General features: G+C 47.7%; 1 long non-coding RNA gene across 2 annotated transcripts in view; it reads left to right on the top strand.

Moving 5' to 3' along the window:
* LOC139004068 (uncharacterized) overlaps window positions 1-21,120 on the top strand; it is a 53,464-nt gene that overhangs the window by 14,899 nt on the left and 17,445 nt on the right. For both annotated transcript variants that reach the window (XR_011470329.1, XR_011470328.1), the window contains exon 2: window positions 783-888. This is a non-coding gene — a long non-coding RNA (uncharacterized lncRNA). The remainder of the gene's footprint in view (window positions 1-782; window positions 889-21,120) is intronic.

The following is a 21,120-nucleotide window of genomic DNA, read 5'->3' as shown; positions in this document are numbered from 1 at the left end:
TCCATTATGCACAGTTTGAGATAAATAAATTTTTGAAATATGGACACTGAAATTATTCTTGAGTCTTTCATTTATTTGGTGAACACTGATTAGACATAACTCCTCAGGAAATATATGCTGTGCTCAGCCAAGAAAGCAAAATACCGAAAACCTTGGTATTCTGTTCCAGTAGCATGTGCTAATGTTAACAGCAACAAATATGTGGCTGGATGGTTGAGTAAGTACTGGAAAAGAATTAAAATGCTCGTGTCATTTCTAAAATAGAAACTAAAGACATAAATTGTAAATTCGCCCACCCCCCCTCCTTTTCTAAGCAGCATGATGGGGACTTAAACTGATTTATGCCACTTGTTGCCAGATAGGAGTCCATTCTGAAATTTTTCGTGTAGTTTAGCAGATGGGGTATTGAGCCAAATCGGGACCAGGTTGGCTGGTTTTGTTTTCGTTTTCTTCACAGTACAATGGCCCTTTGGAAATGTGGTTATAGGGGAAAATGCTTCTTGTATCGGAATAATTGCAAACCAGACATGCGAAGTGCTCATCTGCTGGGCGGGTGTTTGGATTACTCCAGCCCTGCTATTGTCTGAGAGGAAACAAGTGTTTTGCTTTCTTTGTTCCTTGACTTCATAAACTTTCTCCTCTAACATTTTCCTGTTTAGGGGTGAGAGAAAGCGAAGAGCGTCTTGCAAAAACGCCTGACTTGCCACGGCTATTATTATCATTATTTATTTTATTTTTTCCTCTCTCTTTCCCTCCACGAATTCCATTTCTTAAATTGGCAGCGCGGGTCCAAGCCTGTAGCCCCAAATCGGATAAGCTCTGCAGCTGATAACAAGCAAAAGAGAGAAGCCAGGCAACAGACATAATAAAGAAGAAAACAACTCCGAGGTAGATATTTTACTTGTCCGATCTAATCACATGTGGAGATGATTATGCTTTTGATCTGTTAACCATGTTTTACTAGTAATAGAGAGGGAGGGGGAGGGGAGGGGGTGGAGAAACAAGATTGGATTTGTTGTTTTCTTTTGCCCTAGGAAAGGTAAAGAAAGACTATAGTTGTCCTCTGTGGGAGCAGAGAAGTTGGGGGATCGCTGTGGTCTTGGCCTTCGCGATGTTTCTGCCTCACAACCGACTCGCGCTTTGGCGCAGCCGGAGAATCCTGTAAGACCGACTCCGGGACTTTTCTTCTTTATTTACTAGTTAACCTCGCTCAGTTTTCCCCATCGAAGGGGACCAGGAACCGGGAGTCAGTCAGGCATTCTTAAAAGGGTGGGTTTGCTTCCCACAGTTTCAATGGTTTTTTTGTGTCACCTTGTTACAACTTCGGAGAAGTTGCAATCCGGCAGCACCTTCCAACCTTGAGTAGAGTCCCGGCGGCAGCCACTCAGCTCATCCAGGGGGTTTGCATCGTCTCGTTTTCCCAGAAAGTATTTCTTAACTCGCGCTGTTGCTAATTGTTAGTTCTGGGTTCAGTTGAGGATATCTTCTTATTTTCTGTATTTTTATCTCATGTGGCTTGCTTTATTTTCGGGGTATATTGGTTTTTATTTACTCCTTTCTTATCCTCATTTTTTAGGGTAATATTGTACCGGGAAAGGAAAATTATTATGCCAGTTCTCAATTCCAATTCTAAGCCAGGTATCCCCCCCCCCCCCCTAATTAATGCAGAGACTCTAAAAGAATTTCCCCAGCCTGGCCAGCCATTGTAATGCATATATGGATTATTCACGTGGTAATGAGCACTTTCGACAGTTCTTGCTCACACGTTGGAATAAAAGAAACTTTGAATAAAGATCCCGATGATCTTGCTCTGGGGGGCTGGGGAGGATATTCCCGGAATTTGAGCCAATCGACTATCTAGAGGATATATATTTGAAAAATAGAGATATATTAAAAATATGTATTGGAGTTTAGAGTAATTGTACTGCACTAACCTCCCTTAAAAAAAAAAAAAAAAAAAGCCCACAAAAGCAGACTAAAAAGAGCAACAACTTTTTGGCAAAAATTCTCAGGTTCAAATATTTTGCAAGAGGGAAGAGAGCAGTGGTTGGGGAAGTTAAACTAGTTTTGAATGATTGCCACTCTCTGCATAAAACAAGAGAACTCCCATTCCCTCTCCTGTCCCTCCACAGTCCCTACCCAAATAAAAACCAAAATATATTATTTGTAAATATAAATTTTTTTGATAAACTGCACTTAAGAAAACTGATACACGTTTCATCGTTCATTTGACTGGGTTAATTGGTTCCCCAAGATGTGTAGTTTCATGGTTAGATTAATATTCAACATATACTATTTTAATTATAACGTGATTCCCAAGAAGGGGATAAACCCTTCAACTTGCCCAGAAGTGGTCATTTCCTGATGCTAAAGTTGTTCAGTTCCTTCCTTGGGATATTATTCTGCTCACTAAATCCATTTAATTTCCAGTCTATGGGGGCGAATTCAATGTTTTGTTAACCTATAAACTGAATAGAAATGGGCAGAAGGATGAGATTATAGTTTGTTCCCCCTGCAATTTTTTCTCTGCCCCCAGCCCTCCCTTCATACTTTAAATCAAGAGTGTTAAAATATTTTGCTGAGCTATAGTAGATTAGCGAGGTTTCTTGCCAATGCTGGGAAGCTGGTATTACAGACGGTCCCAGGGGAAAATGGCTCACATTAACCACTAAATGAATATTTGACAAGGGCTCATTCGGAGGTATTATTACTATAAACGTGTCCCTACTGGACTTTTCAAGGGTCAAAGAGCAACGCTTCAATTAATTATTTAGTCTGCTAGTAGATTTGGTTGTAATAGCTGTACTTATTCCTAGAACCAACACATTCTTACAGTAGGAAATCTCAGGAGAATCTTCTCCATCAGCAATGCCTTGAATTGAAATACACACAGAGCCCTGGTATTCTGTAGCTGACTTTTTTATAAATCCTTTTCTTGGGCTGGAGAGTGGGGGGTATAGTCTCTTTTGCTATTTCATTTATTGTGTGGGGTTTAGAAGAAAGAAAAAAACCAAAACAAGAACACAAGTTATCTTAATTTCTACATGCCTGGCAAGGTCTTTTAGGGCCTTGCAATTTGGGAAGAGAGGGGAGGGGCTTTATTTATAAACTTTGCCTTTTCTAAGTAGGTATGTCACAGGATTTCAGGCTCAGGCAAGGGTCTGAATTTAGAAAGGGGGCACATTACTGTTTACAAATACAATTTGGGTTTTTAAATGGAGGCTGAGTACTCTGAGTTCTAGTAGCCTCAGAGTAAATTGAGGTACAAGATAGGCCCTCCTCCCTTCCTTCCCACCTATTGGTCTGAACACTTCCAGGTGTGTTGGGGTGGGGGTGGGGGGGCGTGTGGAGGCGACTGTTCTATTCCTGCGTGTCCTCCAGGGCCCTAGGTTAAATGGTAGGGGAATGATTCTGAGAGTAAGATTCCTTAACAATAATATAAGGTGAATGAATAAGAGATAAGCTGCAAGGGGGGTGGGGGGGTGATGGGATGCAGTAGTTACAAACCCAATTCATTCAGCTTTTCAGAACTTTTGTTGTGGGAGCTCCATTGACGGGATTTAAGCTGCCAGTTTTCTCACATTAAAAAGAACTGATCAGTGCCTCTGGGGGACAAGAACTACTGCTTAACTGCATAGTGATGGGGTCTTCATTCAGGACCATTACAAGAAGAAAATTAAACAGCGCCTTTGTGCACACAAGGTTTACTTTCCAACTGCTAACAGTCTATAGCTAACTGCTCTGGGATGGAAGTTTGACTGTGGTTTGTCACCTGCTAGTTGGCACTGCTTATTTATTTGTTTGTTGTAATTAAAAGAGCTTTTTATATCCCTGCCCCCCCTCCTTTATTTCTTGTTCTTGGAGAACTTTTCAAAACAGGTCCCCATATTTGGCTTTGTGGAAACCATTTCCTTTGCCATGAGCTTTAGCAAAGACTTGAGTTAACCTTCTCCAGTACTCCTCCCACCCCCCATTATTGCCTTACAATATTTTGCATCTCACTGTGTGTTATGCTGACTTTTCTTGCTTTCAAAACAAAAGCTGCTTTTCAGGATGGCGCTAGTGAGGTTTGGGATGGAGTTGATTTCTTTTCTTTTTTTTTTCTTTTTGACTAAAGTTGGAAGATGTCTGGGTGGACTTCCTTTGGGACCTCATCTATGAGGTGGATCCCTCAAAAACAGGAGAAGGGGGGGAAACCTATGACCTTTACTGTGGGAAATGTGACTAAAGTTTAAAGGGACACAGCCTCGGAGTTCTAGAGTAAGCAGCTAAGGAAGGAACTTTCCAAAGATTGAGAAATTGCCCAAGCCAGAGAATTGGTTTGGCATCTTTCATAGTTATTTTCTATTAAAAACTTTCCTGGAAACATGACCTCTGATATCACCCAGGGAGACTTATAACCTCTCCCCCTTCTCACGATGCTGTCCAGTTTTACAATCCTTGTTTTCAGTTTTTGTTGTGCTTCCTGTGGCCTTTAGGAAATAATGGACTTGACTTTCTTCTTTGGACGAGGAGACTTCTGTTTGGAAGGGTGGGTTGTTAAGGCAGGGCCAAGGTTTCCCACGGCACAGCTCTCTTTCTGTATGCAGGTCTAGATGGATTTTATTTTTGGTGTGATTTTTTATTTTATTTTTATTGATTCCTTGAATAGTGTACTCCTTTTCTCTTCAAAAGCAAATAGAAGGCCCTTTCCTTTCAGGATGCAAAGATGTTTTGCTGCTTTGGGACTTTTGGACTTGAGATGCTTGCTGTACTTTGCAAAGAAGTGTCAGTTGATTTAAAAGCTCCAAGGAGTCATTCGTGTCATTACTCTCGTCTGCCTGCATGCACAGAAGGAAATGTGCAGTATCAGTAAAGATTTCGGTTCTCCGAACTAGCATTTGCCTCCCTCCCTGGGCTTGGGGGCTGGGCCCAGTGAGCGCGCTGCCTCCCACCCGCCTGCCCCGAGGAGTGCACCGCCCTGGGGAGTGCACCGCGCCCAGCGCCCGGAGCAAAAGCTCCTGCAGATGGAAGCTGAGGCGCTGAGGCGGGCAAGTGCGGGGCCAGGGAGCTGACGTCACCGCGGCCCTGACCAAGGCCCCATGCGGCTCCCTGGGAATGTTTTGCGTAGGGCTCCAGCTCTCTCCTCCCGGACCCTCCCCAAAGGGCCGCATTTCCTCTCTTAGCTCTGGCGGTCCCGCGTCCGGCGAGTCTGGAAAGTCACCCGAGCTATTGTGGGCCCTCAGCCCTCCAGAGGCCTCTACCTCCAGCACCCCAGCCTCCTCTGCGTTGGCCTTGTGACTCTGAAGGCAGTTCTAGGACCCAGACTCCCCAAAGCAGGTGTTGTCCAACTTCAGTCCTGAATCCTCTTGCCTCGCCCCCAGGCCTTTACTTTTAAGGGGTTGTTTGTCTCTCTTTGGGGCCGAGGCTCAGCAGTAGCAACCCAGCTCCTAGGCACCAGAGGCCTGGGTTGTGGTGGCTGGGCTTCCCGGGACTGGACCCCTCTGAATGTAGGATCAGGGCAGGCAGGGGTGAGAGAAGGCAGACGCTTCACTTTCTCATTCGTAAAACAGGGATAATACCTATAATGCAGAAGATGAGTGCAAAGCCCCTGACAACATACAAGGTTTAATGGATAGGTCTTAGGTTTCTTACTGCCTAGTGTAGTTAGGTGATAGGGAAGGGAAGAGATTCTCTCTGGAGACGCCAGAGATCAATACAGAAATCTGAGTCCTTCCTCTACTTTCTGGTCTTAGGTAGTGACATGAACCTCCTTCAGACCATTCTTCCTTTCCCAGTGCCCTTCCTGGCGCAGGGTTTGCCGAGGAAGTTATCCTGCAAACTTGCCACCCCCCTGGGCATCTTCCTGGAGGGAGGAATGCCGGCATTCCAGGCAGGAGCAGCCCCCACCCACCGAAAGCAGAAAAATAATTACTGTATTAAAAGGAGCGGTGAATTCTTCCCGCGGGTTCTTATCGCTGGCAGCCAGGCCAGAAGCGGGACTGCGCCCCCACCCCCACCTCGTGACGTCAGGGTCTACAGGGCCTCGGGGATAAAGTAATTCGTTTGAGTGTTCCAGAAAGGGCAATCCGAACACTTGCAGGGCGAGGCCAGTAGAGCCGGTCTCCATCTCCCCCTCTCCAGCCTCAGCCTGCGAGGCTGCGGAGGCGCTCGCCCCCCAGAGCATAACCAAACCCACATCTTCAGTGCGCGCACATTCGCGCACAAACACCCATCGCCATGGCGCCTGCGCTCCCAGGCGGGCCCTTCTTCCATGGATATGTTTAAAGTTACTTGATGTGCTAGCTAGCGTTTGTTGTCAAGACTGAACGAGTTGTTTTTGTTTGTTTTGTTTTGCGACGCTGAACAAATCCCACCGAAAGCCTTTAGGAAGTACACCGTAGCTTGATTGTATTTGGCCCTGCAGAAGTTTCAGCGGCGGATTAAGAATTGGACTTCCAAGAGTTTTCTGTTTCTGATATGGAGTCATGGTTAGGACAGTTGCTTCTGGCTCTAGCCCTTTCCATTTTCTCTACTCCCCCCCCGCCCCCCCCCCTACACACACATACTCCTAATAATTTGTATAGCTTTTCATAATCTTTTTTAGGATTGGGTCCCAGGGAGTTCTCTCAACTCCCTGGAACCACGATTTAAACTTTGATAAGAAGATAGACAATTGGTCCATGGACTCTGTAAAAGGGATGGAATTATTTGGTGGTGGAAAGCGCCTCGGTATTTGTAGCAGGTGCGCTCCCCAAGTTTTCTTTACAGAAATTTAACTCACTGCATACCCTTCCAGGGGGAGGGGTCTTGGGAACGAGGCCTTCCATTCTGATGGTGGCCCAGGATCTAATAGACCAGTGGTTTCTGAGAATTAGCCAATATTTCACACGCAGTCAGTGTAGCATCAACTCACACCCAGGTCGATTTGACTATCACACTTCACAGCTCAAATCTGGGTTATTGCATAGCTTTACAGTTTAATAAGTCTGAAATGCTAAGTGGCAAAGCTGTGTTCTGCTCAAAGCCTTCTTCCCTTCCCTTTCCCCCTTCCTCCCACCTCCAAGGAAAAAAATCTTAGAACCAAGTTTCCCTTGTGAGAGTTTGTTTACCCCAACTTCTGTTAAACTACACTCGCACTCTCAGCTTTCTACACACTCTCATCAGCTCTGTGAAATGGTGCAAAACACATCTTGGAAGCTAAGATGGCAAAACAAACCTGAACATATGGAGGAAGACTTCGTTGTCGGGAAATGTGTTTAAATGTTTTGCTCACACTTCAGCCTCCATGCCTCCCTTACCACCACCTCTTGCTTTGCTCATTTGGGGGGGGGGGGTTAGGGGGTAGGGGAGGGAGGGTCCTGGCTCTAGGGTACCCCACCTCTATTAGCAAGCTGTTTCACCAGCATAAATTATGAGTGCATTTCAAACCGGCCCTCTGATAGATGAATCAGGGGCTTTCCTCTTTTGCCTGTCTCTGCTATCATTAACATTGAAACTTCTCTCTACTTCTCTCTGAGCCCTGCTGCAGTGTCTCTCTACAAACTTACTATCCCTGAGTAAACTATGGAGGTATGTTTTCAATAGGAAAACATCAGGTAATCTTTTTTTTTTTTTCAAGAACCCTCACAAGTTAAGGATACAAAATATTTCATGGTTAGTCATGTGAGCTTCCAAATTAGCTGCATATAAAGTATTTTAAGATTTTTTTTTTTTGGCTGTCACTGTCTGGCAATACTCATTTGTGTGTGTGTGTGTGTGTGTGTGTTGGTTTGAAAAGCAGGAAGAAATGTAATGAATTGAGTGCTGTCAGAGATGTCTTCTGTTTGAACAATCTGCGATGGGCTGAATGGCAGGGACTCCCTCATCCAGTGCAGGTGCAGTAGAGCTGGGGAAGGGGGGAGGGGGGCTCCCTCTGTTCAGTCAAAAAGCACCATTCTCCACAATAGACCACACACTGACAGCCAGCGTGACATCAACTCACACTTTCATACCCCCCCCCCCCCCATCCATAGTTCTGAGTTCACAAAGTGGCCATACAGTAGCCTTGGTTAGGTTCCTTTAATGAACATTTTGTGGCTCCTACGACCAACATTGAAATCTGCTGAGCCCTGGGAGGAACAACTAGATTTTTGATCATGAGCTCCCAATCACAATGTAGAACTATACATATTTAAAGTGAATCTGGTCCCTCCACTCTCTCCCCATACCGATGCCCACAACAGACCCCAGATGATCTGAAAACTTTGAGGTAAAAGTTCCTCTGAGACTCACTTGGGTTGCAAGGCAGCATTTTCTCATGTCCCGGGAAAGTCCCAACAGGAAAGGAGAGAAGGAACAAATTCATGAATTTACTTACACTTAAAAGGACGCCTAGGATTTTATTATGCTGCGTGAGAGGCTTAATCCTGTAAATGAACAGACATTAATCTTGTGGAGTGGGTTCTGTCCCCTTTTGAATCGGCCTTACCGGGGAGAGGGGTGGGAGGCAGAGAAGGGGGTTAGGAAAGGCAGGAACTGTTTTAGAAACTGGGCAAAGATGCGACCACACTTTGGCTGCCCCACCGCGGCCAGGGCCGGACCTTCCGAAGATTTCATTTTACATTTGTTTAAACTACGGCCTGGTTGCCTCCACTTTAAATGGAATTATTCATAGGAGGGAATGGTACCAGGGAAACTATTCTAGTCAATTCTTCCCCCTCCCCTCCCCCCCCCCAGGTCCCACCCTCACCCGCCACCCCACCCCTTTTGCCGCTTCTCAGTCTGAGATCTGAACCTTCAGTAGAAATGGGGAGGAGCGAGGAAAAGGCCGCGGGCAAGGACGGCTCCCCGGCGCTGCCCCCGCGGCGAGCTCGCCACGGCCCTGCTGCCACTGGTTGGTTTCCCTCTGAGCCGGTACTTGCTGGAGCTCGTGCCAAGGAAAATTGCTCCCTGTTTGCTTATTTCAAAAAAAAAAAAAAGTAACTATACACTTTTCATCGCGGCAACAAAATACCAACTTTCTAGCCTTCGGAGCGAAATCGTTGTTGATCATTCGCCTAAACATGGGCCTGCGAGTGGGGGGTGGGGTGGGACTGGGGAGACCTCCCAGAGCAGCGGCCACAGATGCCTCCTGCACCCCGGGGTGGAGGCCGCGGGCGCGGGGTCTGGCAGGGCAAGGGGATTTGGTGTGCAGGCCGAAGGGGCCACGGTGTTTAAAACCTCAAACACACACAGGAAGAGATGGATCTTAGCATATCCGTGGAGCCCTCTGCTTGCGACTGCGAATTGCCGGGTGGCCTCCCTGAGTATGCCTGCGGCGCCTACTAAAGCCTGGGCCTAGGGCGAGAGGCGCCTCCCTCCCCTCGACCCGCTGCTACTTGATAGCTGCCTCGTCTTCCGGCAGGTACACACCCACAATTAATCTCTCTTATTAAAGCCTCCATTCTGTACCCAAGGGGAGACTCAAACCTATTTAGATTTCCTTGGTTGGCTGCACAAATTTAAGTGGGCAAAGAGTTATAAACCTAATAACAGAGGGCGAGAGAGAGGGATTGGAGTCGAGAAGAGCGGGGACTCGCTAGGGGGTGTAAGGATGCCTTTCCCGCCCCAGACACCCGCCTCGGGGTGCGCGCCAGGCTCGGGAACAGGCGGGGACCCTCCCGCGCGCGCGCCGCACGCCACCTCGGTCCACACCTCCTCCCCGGCCCGGCCGCTCCCAGGTGCCCTCGCAGGGAGCGCCGGGTTTCTGGTAAACCCCTCCCCGAGAGGCGGAATTCTCAGAGCATCCCAAACCAGGGGATTTCCAGGGACCCGGCGAAGGTTGGCATTGTTGGCGATTAATTGAGAATAATTAACACTGGAGACCGTTAATCACCACGTTGCTGCTCCTCGTCCTCCTCTCGGGGCTGCGGCGCCTGCCTCCCTCGCTCGGGCTGCGGGCGCGGGTGGGTTCGCTGGTGAAAGTGAAGACGTCGCGGTAGCTGTCACCCAGTTCGGCTGTACTTTTTTGAAAACGCTCGCATATTGTTTGATTACTAATTTGAGTTAATATGATCTTTATGGCAACATCACAGTGGATAATTGGCCTTTTTTCCCGCACAACAATGTAAATCACAATCGCTTTATTATTTAATAACGTCAAACGCTTCGTTGGATTGGCCCCGACCGGGAAGACCTTTTCTTTCTAGACAGTGTTGTGGAGGAAGAACAATGAAGATCTAATTGTGGAGATTTCATAAGTTGGCTCCCGTAAATGAACAGCTTCGATAGGGAAGTTGCAGCAGATGTGGGCACTGCTCGCCGTAGAAACCTACCCCCACCCTCCCACACGCAGCCCAAACACTCGATTGGAGGTTTTCTGTGGTGGTGGTGGTGGTGGTGGTCCTCAGATCCTAGCAACCACCTCAATCTCCCAGTAGCAATGAGAGCGTTTATAGGGCTTGCTCGCCAGCCCTTTCTATTGCCGGTTTAGCATGAAGGCTTGGAGTCCGCGCACCAAATTAGCGCAGCTCCCAGAGCCACAACTGCTAACGCGCCCCTCGGGTCCCGGTGGTTACTGGGCATGGAGCGCCTCGGCCTGGGGCTCTCAAAAAGTGTTCTTTTGTTTTGATTTGACTTTTAAAACGGGGTCACCCACGCAGTGCCTGGGCATATACTTGTTTCAGGCAGTTTTGCAAGGGACCCGAGCCATTATTTTGCAAATGCCTGGAAGAGCAGAGGAAACCTAGAGACCCCTCAAATGCAGGCGACCACGCTTGGAGGGGATGGGCCACCACTGAGCGAAGGACGTTTGTCCCCCAAAGCCCTCCATCCTAACGGTTTCTTATGGAGGGTCTGGCTGTCGCTGGGGGACCGCTGTCCCTGGAACCCTAAGATTCGGAGTCCTTTGCAAATGCATCCCCGCCATTTGGAATTCGGGTCAAGGAGAGGGAGGCGGCCTTTCGAAGGCACAGCACCATCCGCTGCCCCCCCCCCACCCCCACCCCTCGCTTCTAAGACAAACAGGAGGTGCGAAATGCTTCGCGTGCACACGCGCCCTCGGGGCCCCTCTCCCCTCACCCGGCGCGCGCCGACGGCGCCGCTGCCTTCCGCTGGGGTGGGCACGTTCCCCCCCCCCCCCCCCCCCCGCTCTTCCCAGCCGTGTTTTCAAACCATCGCCCCGACGGTTCTAGAGTCATGTTCACATGTTCGGTCCCCTTCCAACTTCTTTCCGGTCCACTCTCTCCCTTTTGGGGAACCTGAAAAGGGACAAGGGGGAAAGAGTAGAGGAGTTGTGAGAAGGCGGTGGATTTTCCAAACTTGCCCCCGTCCCCACCTCCACCCCCGGTGAAAGTGTATTATACCAAAGGAGCGCCCTGGGAAACTCCCGAGCAGGAGTGGGGCGCAGTGTTATTCTTCTCCCAGGGCCGGCCGGCCTCCCCGCCGCCCCCGGACAATGCGCGCTTTGAGGCTCGGTGGCCTGCAGGCAGCGGGAGACCAGGGCACTGGGCGGCTTCCCTCCGAGGGGCCCGCAGCTGGAAGGAGGGGGGAGGGGGCGCCGGGCTGGCAGCAGAGCTGGGGAAGCGGGCTGCGCGGGAAGAAAAACCGTAGAAGTACAATTTTCCGCCCCCCTGCCCTCCACGGTCAGGCCGGCAGGGCCTGGGGCCTGGGCGGCAGGAAAGGGGGATGTGAGAGATCTTGCTTTCTGAGACCCGCCCCTCCCCCCAACCCAAACGTTTTATTTCAACACAGAATTCTGCCTTCTAAATTCCCCAGCCCCCTAGCCCTCCACCAGAGACCAGCTGCCCAAGAGGGATAAGATCTCAACCCAGGAAGAGTCCCCTAGGCACTCTGGGACAGTACTTTCTAGTTTATTGGGTTTTGTTTTGTGTGTGTGTGTGTTTTCCCCCAAAGAGAACACCACCGCCCTCCCCTCCAGGCAGCCTCTAGGATAGGACCTTTGAGACCCGCAGACGCCCTCGGAGGGTTCCCATCTCGGTGGAAGGATGGGTCTGCCGTTTTCAAACGTACACCAGACGGAGCGTCAGAGCCACGTGCTGTGCCTTCGAAAGGCCGCCGCGAGCCCCGGCTTTCAGAGCCGCGGAAGCCGGGGCCGGCGTGGAGGGGACGATGCAGCCGCCGGCTGGCGTCCGGGCCCGCGCCGCAGGGCTGGCTGCCGCACCGAGTGAAACGAATGATCTGGAGCGTGTTTGATCTGCGGCCCTGTAGTCAGCCCGGGCTTTATTTGTTTGTTTGGAATCTCATATTTAGCGAGCTGCGACGGCGGCAGCCGGAGAGGAAGGCCGGGTGGAGGAGGGGGCTGCGCGGTGACCACACCCCTTCCTAATGAGGGATTTCCATCTGTGCGCCTCCGGCACAGAGCGCCCTCCTTTTCCCGTCCTGCGCAGCGCAGACGCCTCCGCTCTGGGTGGAAATGAAAAAGCTCGCGGTGGGAGCAGAAAATTGGTCTATTGATACATTCGCTCGGAGTGTTGATCTTGGCATCCCCGGCAGTGGGTTCTTTCTCCCCCGCCCCCAAAGGGGGCACACAAGGATGGCTCAGGGATCGCGGACACCCAGGCCGGCAGCAGGCAGAAACAGCCCTGCCTACCCCTTCCCCGCCCCAAGTTGTCCGACCTCCGCGGTTCTTTCTTTTTACCCAACACCACCTTTTTTCTTTCTCTCTCTCTCCAGGTGAGGACAGTGAGGGGCAGGGTCGTCTTAGCCAGGGAGGTGAGGGGAGAGGGACGTAACCCCAAACGAATGAACCAAAAGTGAAAGTTTCCAACGATCCTGTTCAAGAAAAATGCAACCCATCCTGCACCCGAGGCAGAGTGCCGGCCCGAGTGTGTGCCCGCAGGGCGACAAGCTGAGCGTGTGAGGCGGTGCCGGTGGTCTGAGTCGGTGAAAAGTTGTGGCAGGCAGTGAAGTTTTGGAAGAGTCCTCAATAGACAACCAGAGGCGGGTTTCGGCGGCTTCTAACCTGGTTTCCTGTACATTTTGTGGTGGTGATTCTGTTGGGGCGGGGGGGGGGGGGGGGGGGGGAACTGGAGAAACAGACTTACAATTACCTCCCTCTTCCCCCCACCACACCACCCTCCTAACCTCGCCCTGCGCACGAGGGTGTGGGCTCCGGTTTGAGCTCCAGAATAGCTTGCTTGTCAATTGCGAGCTGTAGGTATATCAAAGTGAGCTGTCCCGAGCAACTCTTGCCTAGAAGCTGGGAAGAAGCTTGGGCAGCTCCCTTTAATGATGATTTGTAGCTCGGCGAGGGGCACGGACAGCAAACACCCCGCAGGTGTGTGCCGTTACACCGCCATCCGGACTTGAATGTAGATTACTCTGCCGATCGTTTGATCGGCCCTTTGAAACCCTTTACAATTGCCTGTGACGAACGGCCGGGCTTAGTTTTTCTCCGAATAATGCCTTGAGGGTAAGTCCTCAGGGCTTTTAAAGAGCTCCAGTATTTTTTCTTTTTTAAGGGGGGGAAAAAAGAGAAGAAAAACGTTCGATTTCAGTTTAGACCTAGTCAACTTTTTGTCGCTAACGGGCATCATTCAAGCCATTCAATACTTAATGACCGTTACCTTTGCTGTCCTCCCAGAAGCCATATAGCTACACAATGCATTAATAAAAAGGAGAGCAAAGTTATTAATTTCGTTTTCTTTCGTTCCAAACTGCCCTGCCTGTTTATAGATGTTTACGTGGGTGTTTGTTATCAGCACGCCTTATTATTATCAATGCCTTTGTTTATCTTGTTCTAATGCCTTCTCTGTATTCTCTGAATTATATCTGTTCGGTCAAGTGGGAGTTTAACTTAAACATTGAGGCTTTCTAAAGTAAAACTCTGGAGTTTAACGCCCCCCCCCCCCCCCCCCCCCCCCCCCCCGCCAACACCTTCTCACCAACCCCCATCACCAAAATGACAAAAAAGGTGGTGCTGTTCAACCTTTAATATTTACTTAGAGTGTTTACATAAGGGGAGGAAAATGAACTTTTGTCTGAAACGTGCAACAAGCGGCACTTTGATTTCATAAAATAAATGTCAACAATGGCAAGAGCTTATCACACTAGGGTAGGGGGTGGGGGTGGGAGTGCAGTTGAATTAAAGGCCCATTTCTGCCACTTCAGACGACAAAGGGTTACACATAAATAAGTGGCACATTTGCCTATTGCAAAAGTTTTCTCAGTGCTTTCTAAGTCACAACAGGGGAGGGGTCCGGGGGGGGGCGGGGAGGGCGGACTGTCGTTTATTATCCTGCTCTGGGCAGGAGCAGACCCCAGTACCAAGAGGCTCTTAGCTTTGGCCGGCAGAAGAGGGGTAGCCTTTCAACAGCAGCCCCCTTTGTTCTCCCCATCTCTTTCCCAATTTCAAGCTTCACTTGCACATCCCAAGTTTGTGTGTTAATGACGCTATTACCATCTGGCTCGCCCTACTTTCCAAAAGATATAAATCTCCTAGCTCCATGGCCCACATTATCATTTAAGTGCCACCATAGCCAGAAGAAAAAGATGCTTTCAAGACTCCAGATTCTCTTGCACTGACTACCCCTGACATGAATCTTCCACTATATTTATAGACTATACATTGGGTGCAGGAGAGCTCCTGACAGCACTGATTCCCCAGAGCTGTCCCTGTGAGCGGAGGCAGACATGATTCTGGGAGAAAGGCAGGCTTCAAATGAATTTCTCCGTAATAATATTTTTGTTTTGTTTGCAGCAGGCAGGTAGGAAGCCTCAACATTAGGTTTATGTGCCTCCCGTCCTTTCGACCTCTTAGCTTTGTAAAAGTTGCGGTACGACTCCCAGACATTCAAGATGTGCCACTTTCCAAACCCTGTGTGGAGCAGGCGGGGAGATTGGTCTCTCTGTAGGAGTGGGGGCAAGGGTGAAGGGAGATTAAAAGAGCCCCGAGAGGCAAACTTTTGGGAACTGGGCCAACTACACCCCTTCTCTTACACCCTCCCGGTACAGATGTGCACATCTGGGATGTACACACTGCTAACTGTAGCTCTAGATCCACTTCTCTCTGTTCTTTCCCGAGTAATCAGTGATTTGTGTGTTTTGAGTGCAACAGCTGAGAAACTACAACAAAAAGAGTTGGGCTGGCTTGTGAATGGCTCCACAATGACTTCATTTATCTGGCCAGGTCTGAGTGAATCGAGCAGAACAGAGTCCAGGCATGAGCTTTTGGTCCCGGGCCCTAGCTCATGTGAACAGCTAACATCCCTAGTCTGCCCTGTCTAGGCACCCCTTTCTCCTGGTGATGCTCTCTCTTCATCCCAGAGCTACTGTCAGAGGTGAGTTCCACTAAGAGAAGTCACCCTAACAGGTTGGAAGAAGAATTGGAAAGGTAAACTGCCCAGGTACCTGAGAGAAGCTCTTAAAATCACCAGGATATGAGCAAACCTCTCTTCTCTCTTAAAAAATAATCTTGTCAGACAGGGGAAAAAACCATCTTTAATAAAATACATTGTTTTTGAGCCAAAACCGGTTTGGCTCAGTGGATAGAGCGTCGGCCTGTGGACTGAAAGGTCCCGGGTTCGATTCTGGTCAAGGGCGTGTACCTGGGTTGCAGGCACATCCCCCGTGGGAGATGTGCAGGAGGCAGCTGGTCGATGTTTCTCTCCCATCGATGTTTCTAACTATCTATCTCTCTCCCTTCCTCTCTGTAAAAAATCAATAAAATATATTTTTAAAAAATAAAATAAAATACATTGTTTTTGAGGGATGGAAAAAAATCACTTGTTACATACAGTATTCCAAATACTTTGAACTGAGCACAGAGGGTGCCAAAACGGTGATTAATTTATATTGAGCCAGTGTACCTGTTTGCATGCCAAAGGCACTTTTTTTCTTTCCAGTTCACTTTCCTGCTTTTCCTCCCAAATTCTAGAAATATCTTGTTTAGAAATGTGTATCCCTACTTTTTCCTTTTGAGAATATTGATTTGATAATGAACAAACTGCGGAGGATATACCATTTAAGTAAGATGCACTTTTAATCACTGATCATTAAAATGGTTATGTTAAATATACTCAATTACATGCATGAGTTAACTCTAACAGTACTTTCTATTCTCCCAGCTGCTCACGTATTCCTTCACGATAGTCTGCGGTAGAAACTTGATTATGCTGAATTCATACATTTCGATGGATTTCATCAGCCTAATTAATGCCTCAGTGTGGTCCTGGGGTCTGAATGAACCCTTGACTACATTTGAGGTTAAAGGCAGTGTTGGAATGTAGAAGGTTTTTCTTTCTTAGTTACTCAGGAGGTACTTTACGATTCCACTAAGCAAGGTAGGTAGCGATTGTTAAACAGAGACTATGCAAAACAAGGAACCCGATCCCAGTGGCAGAAAAATGAGGCTAATTCTTCATCCTTCCTACCCCATCAATATTTTTGGATTTGATACACAATCTCCAAATAGTAAAAAGGAAAGTACCACCTCTCCTTCACACCTTAAAACTACACTGAAAAGGAAAACTTGAACTAGATTTACAACTGGTGGTGAAAGAGATTTCCATGAACTCATCCAGGCTGTCCCTGACCCCTTTCTTTCTCCTGCTCCCGTAACTTTCAGACGCATTGCCTCCGTCCACTTCCACTTTTATCTTTCCCAAGGAAGCACACGGGGCCAGTATTCAAGAGAAACTCCAGTCACTCCCCTCCTCACCCTTGTGGGTGACTGCATTCAGTCTTTTCAGGTGTAAATTAACATCTGAATACATCTCAACCTCCCTGACCTTTACTGCCACCCCATCCCGCCTGCCTCTGCAGAGTGGCCGATAATCTGCACCTCCACCGCCGGCAGGGCAGACCGAGGTCGGATTTCCCAAACCCCACCCCCAACACAAGCACCCAAAAGTGCTTACATTGCCTGTGACGGGAGTCCTGGTATTTGCCCACGTCCAATGAAACACCTGTGGAAGAATATCAACTTAAGACATATTTTCTTGGTGGTCAAGGGAAGAAGAGTACAGAAAGAGGAAGGAAAAAAAGAGATGGAGGCATCCTGGTTCGTTAAGAAATGTCCCTACTTGGGCCAGGTGAAACTTGAAACTTTTACCTCCTGTTGAGTTCCCAAAGACAAAGTGGTTCCCGCCCCGCCCCCCCCGCCCCCCCCCCCCATTGCAGAAACTCCCTCAAGCAGGGACTCCTGGGACCCAGATTCTGGTCGTTAAAGTAGCAGGGGGCAACCTCATGCCCTGACATCGATCTGATGGAACAGGAAGCGTTTCAGATCTATAACCAAATTACCACCTTGGAACTTTGTGCTTGTTATGCTAATGTAATGACTTTCTGCCGTAAGAGTATATTTCCAGGCTTGGAAATTAGCTTTTTAGAATGCTTTGTGTAATGACAGACATTAGACAGGAGAGACAAATGTGCCAGCAATGGTGGCACAATACTCCTGGCAAACACCCTGGGCTATTTCAACAGATAAATGGAGACCCAGAGATGTTTGTAAAATTAAGCTGAGAGCGGGCTGGGGGAAATGGGTGAGAAGCAGCTGCTGGCAGCCGGACCTTTGTGGGGAAGACACTCTGCCATCCTCGCATGTTCTCTGAGACCTACTTGAGTAGCAGCCTAGTGCATTGCTTAGTCCCTGGGGGTGGATGCTTAGTGAGAAAGAAAAAAAAGAGAGAGAAGAGAAGTGTTTCATAAATAGCCCTGCTCATGGTCTGTGAACCTAGCAGTTACCTTTAGCTCCTGGTTTGTGAACTCTTAAGTTTAGATTGCAGAGAGTAAGGGAGAAAAATACCTTCTGGGGGAGGAGGGGTATTGGCAGGTATATGCAAGTTTAGAGAAAAATGAACAACTTTGATTATACAGCCATATGGTGGAGTTGTCCAGTACATCTCCTATGTCCAGTGTATTGTGTAATTAAGAATTCAGGCAAATCTGAAACTATTACAAAATAATGCTGTAAACTGTAACTGAAAAAAAATTTTTTTAGGGATTCAGGCAAATCCTCGAATTTGTGGTATTGATCTCATGTGGTTTATGTCTTGGGCATCAAGGGTAAGATCGTTTAATACACCATATTTCTAAAAGATATAAGACTCTTCAGTGTGTAGGGCTGGGATGGGGTTAGTCATTTTCCATCACTGCAAACAAGGTCAATTCACACACGGATGAATTATCCAAGAAGAGAACTCTTTTCACCAGTTATCTGCCCTTGATGGACATAAGAGCAAAGTCACAGCCTGGCTATTGTGTGCCTGGTTCTGCCCCGCCCCCTCCCCTGCTCCTGCTGCCCCCTCAGACCCTGGACAGTTACTTCGGAAATAAGTGACTTGGTGCCTGGATGCGTTTTCACCCCTTCTGCGTGACGCAGGTTCCACATGTCAACCTGCAGCTATGGAGAAGCCTGTGAACTATGATAATGGGTAAACTCCGCTGTGTTCACAGTCTTGTTTGGGGCTAGAGCAAGGTTGCCAAGACATAGTCTGAATGAGTGGGGGGCTTCTGAGATGTAAAATGAGGCCAGTTTGAAACGCTGGCACTGAATGCTGAGCTTTTTATAATAGCCCACGTTGTCTCATTTTCTTCTAGAGTTGAATAGGAGCAAAGTACCTGGCTTGATGCAGTGGTTCTCTGATGACAAATGAACTAATTAGCGTTTCTTAGTACAGCCCAAAGAGCTCAGCCATGGTAGATGTGGGAAATGCAAGCTCCAACCACTTTAGTTTTAGGAAAGACAAGTTTTATGCATCCATGCCTTAAAGTTATAAACTGAATTTGTCTCACCTAGCTTGCTACTGTCTAACCCCCTCTATAATTTTTTGTATAGATGGGTCCAGCTAGGCCAAGGGTAACTAATATTTAATACATAGACTTACTGACAGCAAATTCATGAACCAGGTTACCTTTCACCTTTGGTATGTAAATGATTGGTAGCCTGCCAAGGTCATGAGCCTTTTTAGTAAGGTTCTTCAGAGATAAATTAACATAATCTAATCTACCAAAAAAAAGGTAGATCTACAGTAGGTCTGCCCAGTATCACCCTTTTTAAAAAAAAATGCCCTCGATGAAACAAGTCATTGAGTTAAAAGTACAGAATAGTGCACCATAGATAAAAGGGGAGAGAGAATACAGATAAGGAAGCATTACTTCTTCTTCATGCTCTGGTACGATACGGCAGCATTTGTATGTGGCAAATTGTAGAGAGAAGGCTGAGAGTGCAACAAGAGACAGTGACATTGAGGCAGAGAAACAGCTTGCTGGAGGTTTACGGGGTCATGTTACTGGTGATAAGGTGCCATTCACTGACTTACTTTGGAGCTAGAGGATTTATATACTGCAGAAATCCTGGTCGCATTGATGGGAATGGCCTAGGACTTCAAAGGATTGGTTTTGAAATTGTTGGACATTTAGTTTCAACTCCAAAACCCAAATCTGAATTGCTTATTGGATTTGGGGAGGAAAAGGCCTAATTTGAAATTCTGTCATAAACTTTATGAGAGCTAACACATTTAGATGAACTTAGAAATAGCTTTGAATTCCAGCTCCCCATACTGTTGTGATACTACTTGTTTATGGGAGGAAAAGGGGAGCGAGCACCTGGTCTCTAACCAAGAGAGAAGCCTATTTGCAATATCTCAGCAGATCTCAGCCGGTCGGTCCTCGGCAGGCCGTAGAGACCGCGAACATTGAAGCTGGCTGGGTAGTTCTGGTCTCATGTCATCCAAACATCGCATTTTTCAAACTCAGAAATGCCAGATCGAGTTATTTCTGTGGCAAAGGGTTGCTTCGGACCCGTGATAGCTGAATTTTTCCTATCGATTATATGACATTGCAGTTCATTTATAGAGTTCAGGGAAACGAGAAAAGCCTCTAGTTTAACAAGAAGACCCTTAATTCAAGTGCTGTGTTGTATTTAAATGCAGAAATTAAATTCAAGTTGGAGAAAGTGGAAGAGTGGATTAAATTGTGAAGCCAAACATTTGTAGCTAAATCTACGTCCCAGGGGGGCTGTGACTGATGATTTAATGTGAAGCCTCGTGATTAGGTAACTGGATTTGTAAGACATGCAAGACGCCATATCTGACACAGAAAATTCATATTTAGATCAATGTATGTGTTTAAAGTCGTTCCTAAGCATGGAACAGAGTGCGGAACCTCAGAACCTCAGAGGGAAGGCAGGGGAGAATGACTGGGTGGGAGGTAATCAACCAAAGACCTTGTATGCATATATGCATAACCCATGGACACAGACAATAGGGTGGGGAAGGTCTGGGAGAGGGCCTGGCAGGGGTTAATGGGGAAAAACAGGAGACATAGACATATGTAATACTTTCAACAATAAAGATTAAAAAATAAATAAAATAAAATAAAAAAAATAATAAAGTTGTTCCTCAACTTAAAACAGAGTGAGAACCAAAATGTAAAAAACAAATCAAAGGTCACTCTTGTGAATGTGGGGGAGGGAGAGGGGGAGGGGAGGGGGCGGGGCTGTTTATAGAGGTGCTAACCTGCGAATACTTTGAGAGGTCTTTTTCAGTTTTATCAAGTTCTGAAATTATTTAATACGCATGCATTCTTCTAAAGCAGCGGTTCTCAACCTGTGGGTCGCGACCCCTTTGGGGGTCGAAGGACCCTTTCACAGGGGTCGCCTAAATACATCCTGCATATCAGATATTTACATTACGATTCACAACAGTAGCAACATTACAGTTATGAAGTAGCAACGAAAATAGTTTTATGGTTGGGGGTCACCACAACATGAGGAACTGTGTTAAAGGGTCGTGGCATTAGGAAGGTTGAGAACCACTTTAAAAAGCATCTGCAGGTAAAAAAAAAAAATCATTATTATTTATCTTGAGCATCAAATCCTAATAATTTTCTGTGTTGCAGGATACAGACAGGCATGCAGAAGTAACTAGATGCCCAACACATGCCAAGGTCTTGTGGGCCCACGATTTCAAACAAAAAAAAATGCGGGTACCATGACTGTAAATCAAGGGCACTCGAGCCTATGTACAGGCGCACCCAAAAGGGTTAATTGGAGGGAGAACCGGGAAGAGCGAGGCTCCTAGGTGCAGTCTGTGTGACAGGAAGAAAGAGGCTGGTAGGCACCCTGCAGTGCCCCCGCTGTGCGCATTCCCCTGTGGGGGCAGGGTGTGGCTTGGGGGGGCACCACTGAGAAGGCCCTGCCCACCCCTTCTTGCATCT

This window comes from Myotis yumanensis, unplaced genomic scaffold (genome assembly GCF_028538775.1).
Source record: "Myotis yumanensis isolate MYYU_CA2020_CCGP unplaced genomic scaffold, mMyoYum1.0.hap1 SCAF_2, whole genome shotgun sequence".
NCBI classification, from domain to species: Eukaryota; Metazoa; Chordata; class Mammalia; order Chiroptera; family Vespertilionidae; genus Myotis; species Myotis yumanensis.
The sequence above is the reverse complement of the archived record's forward strand: the minus strand, read 5'-3'. Positions and strand labels throughout refer to the sequence as shown.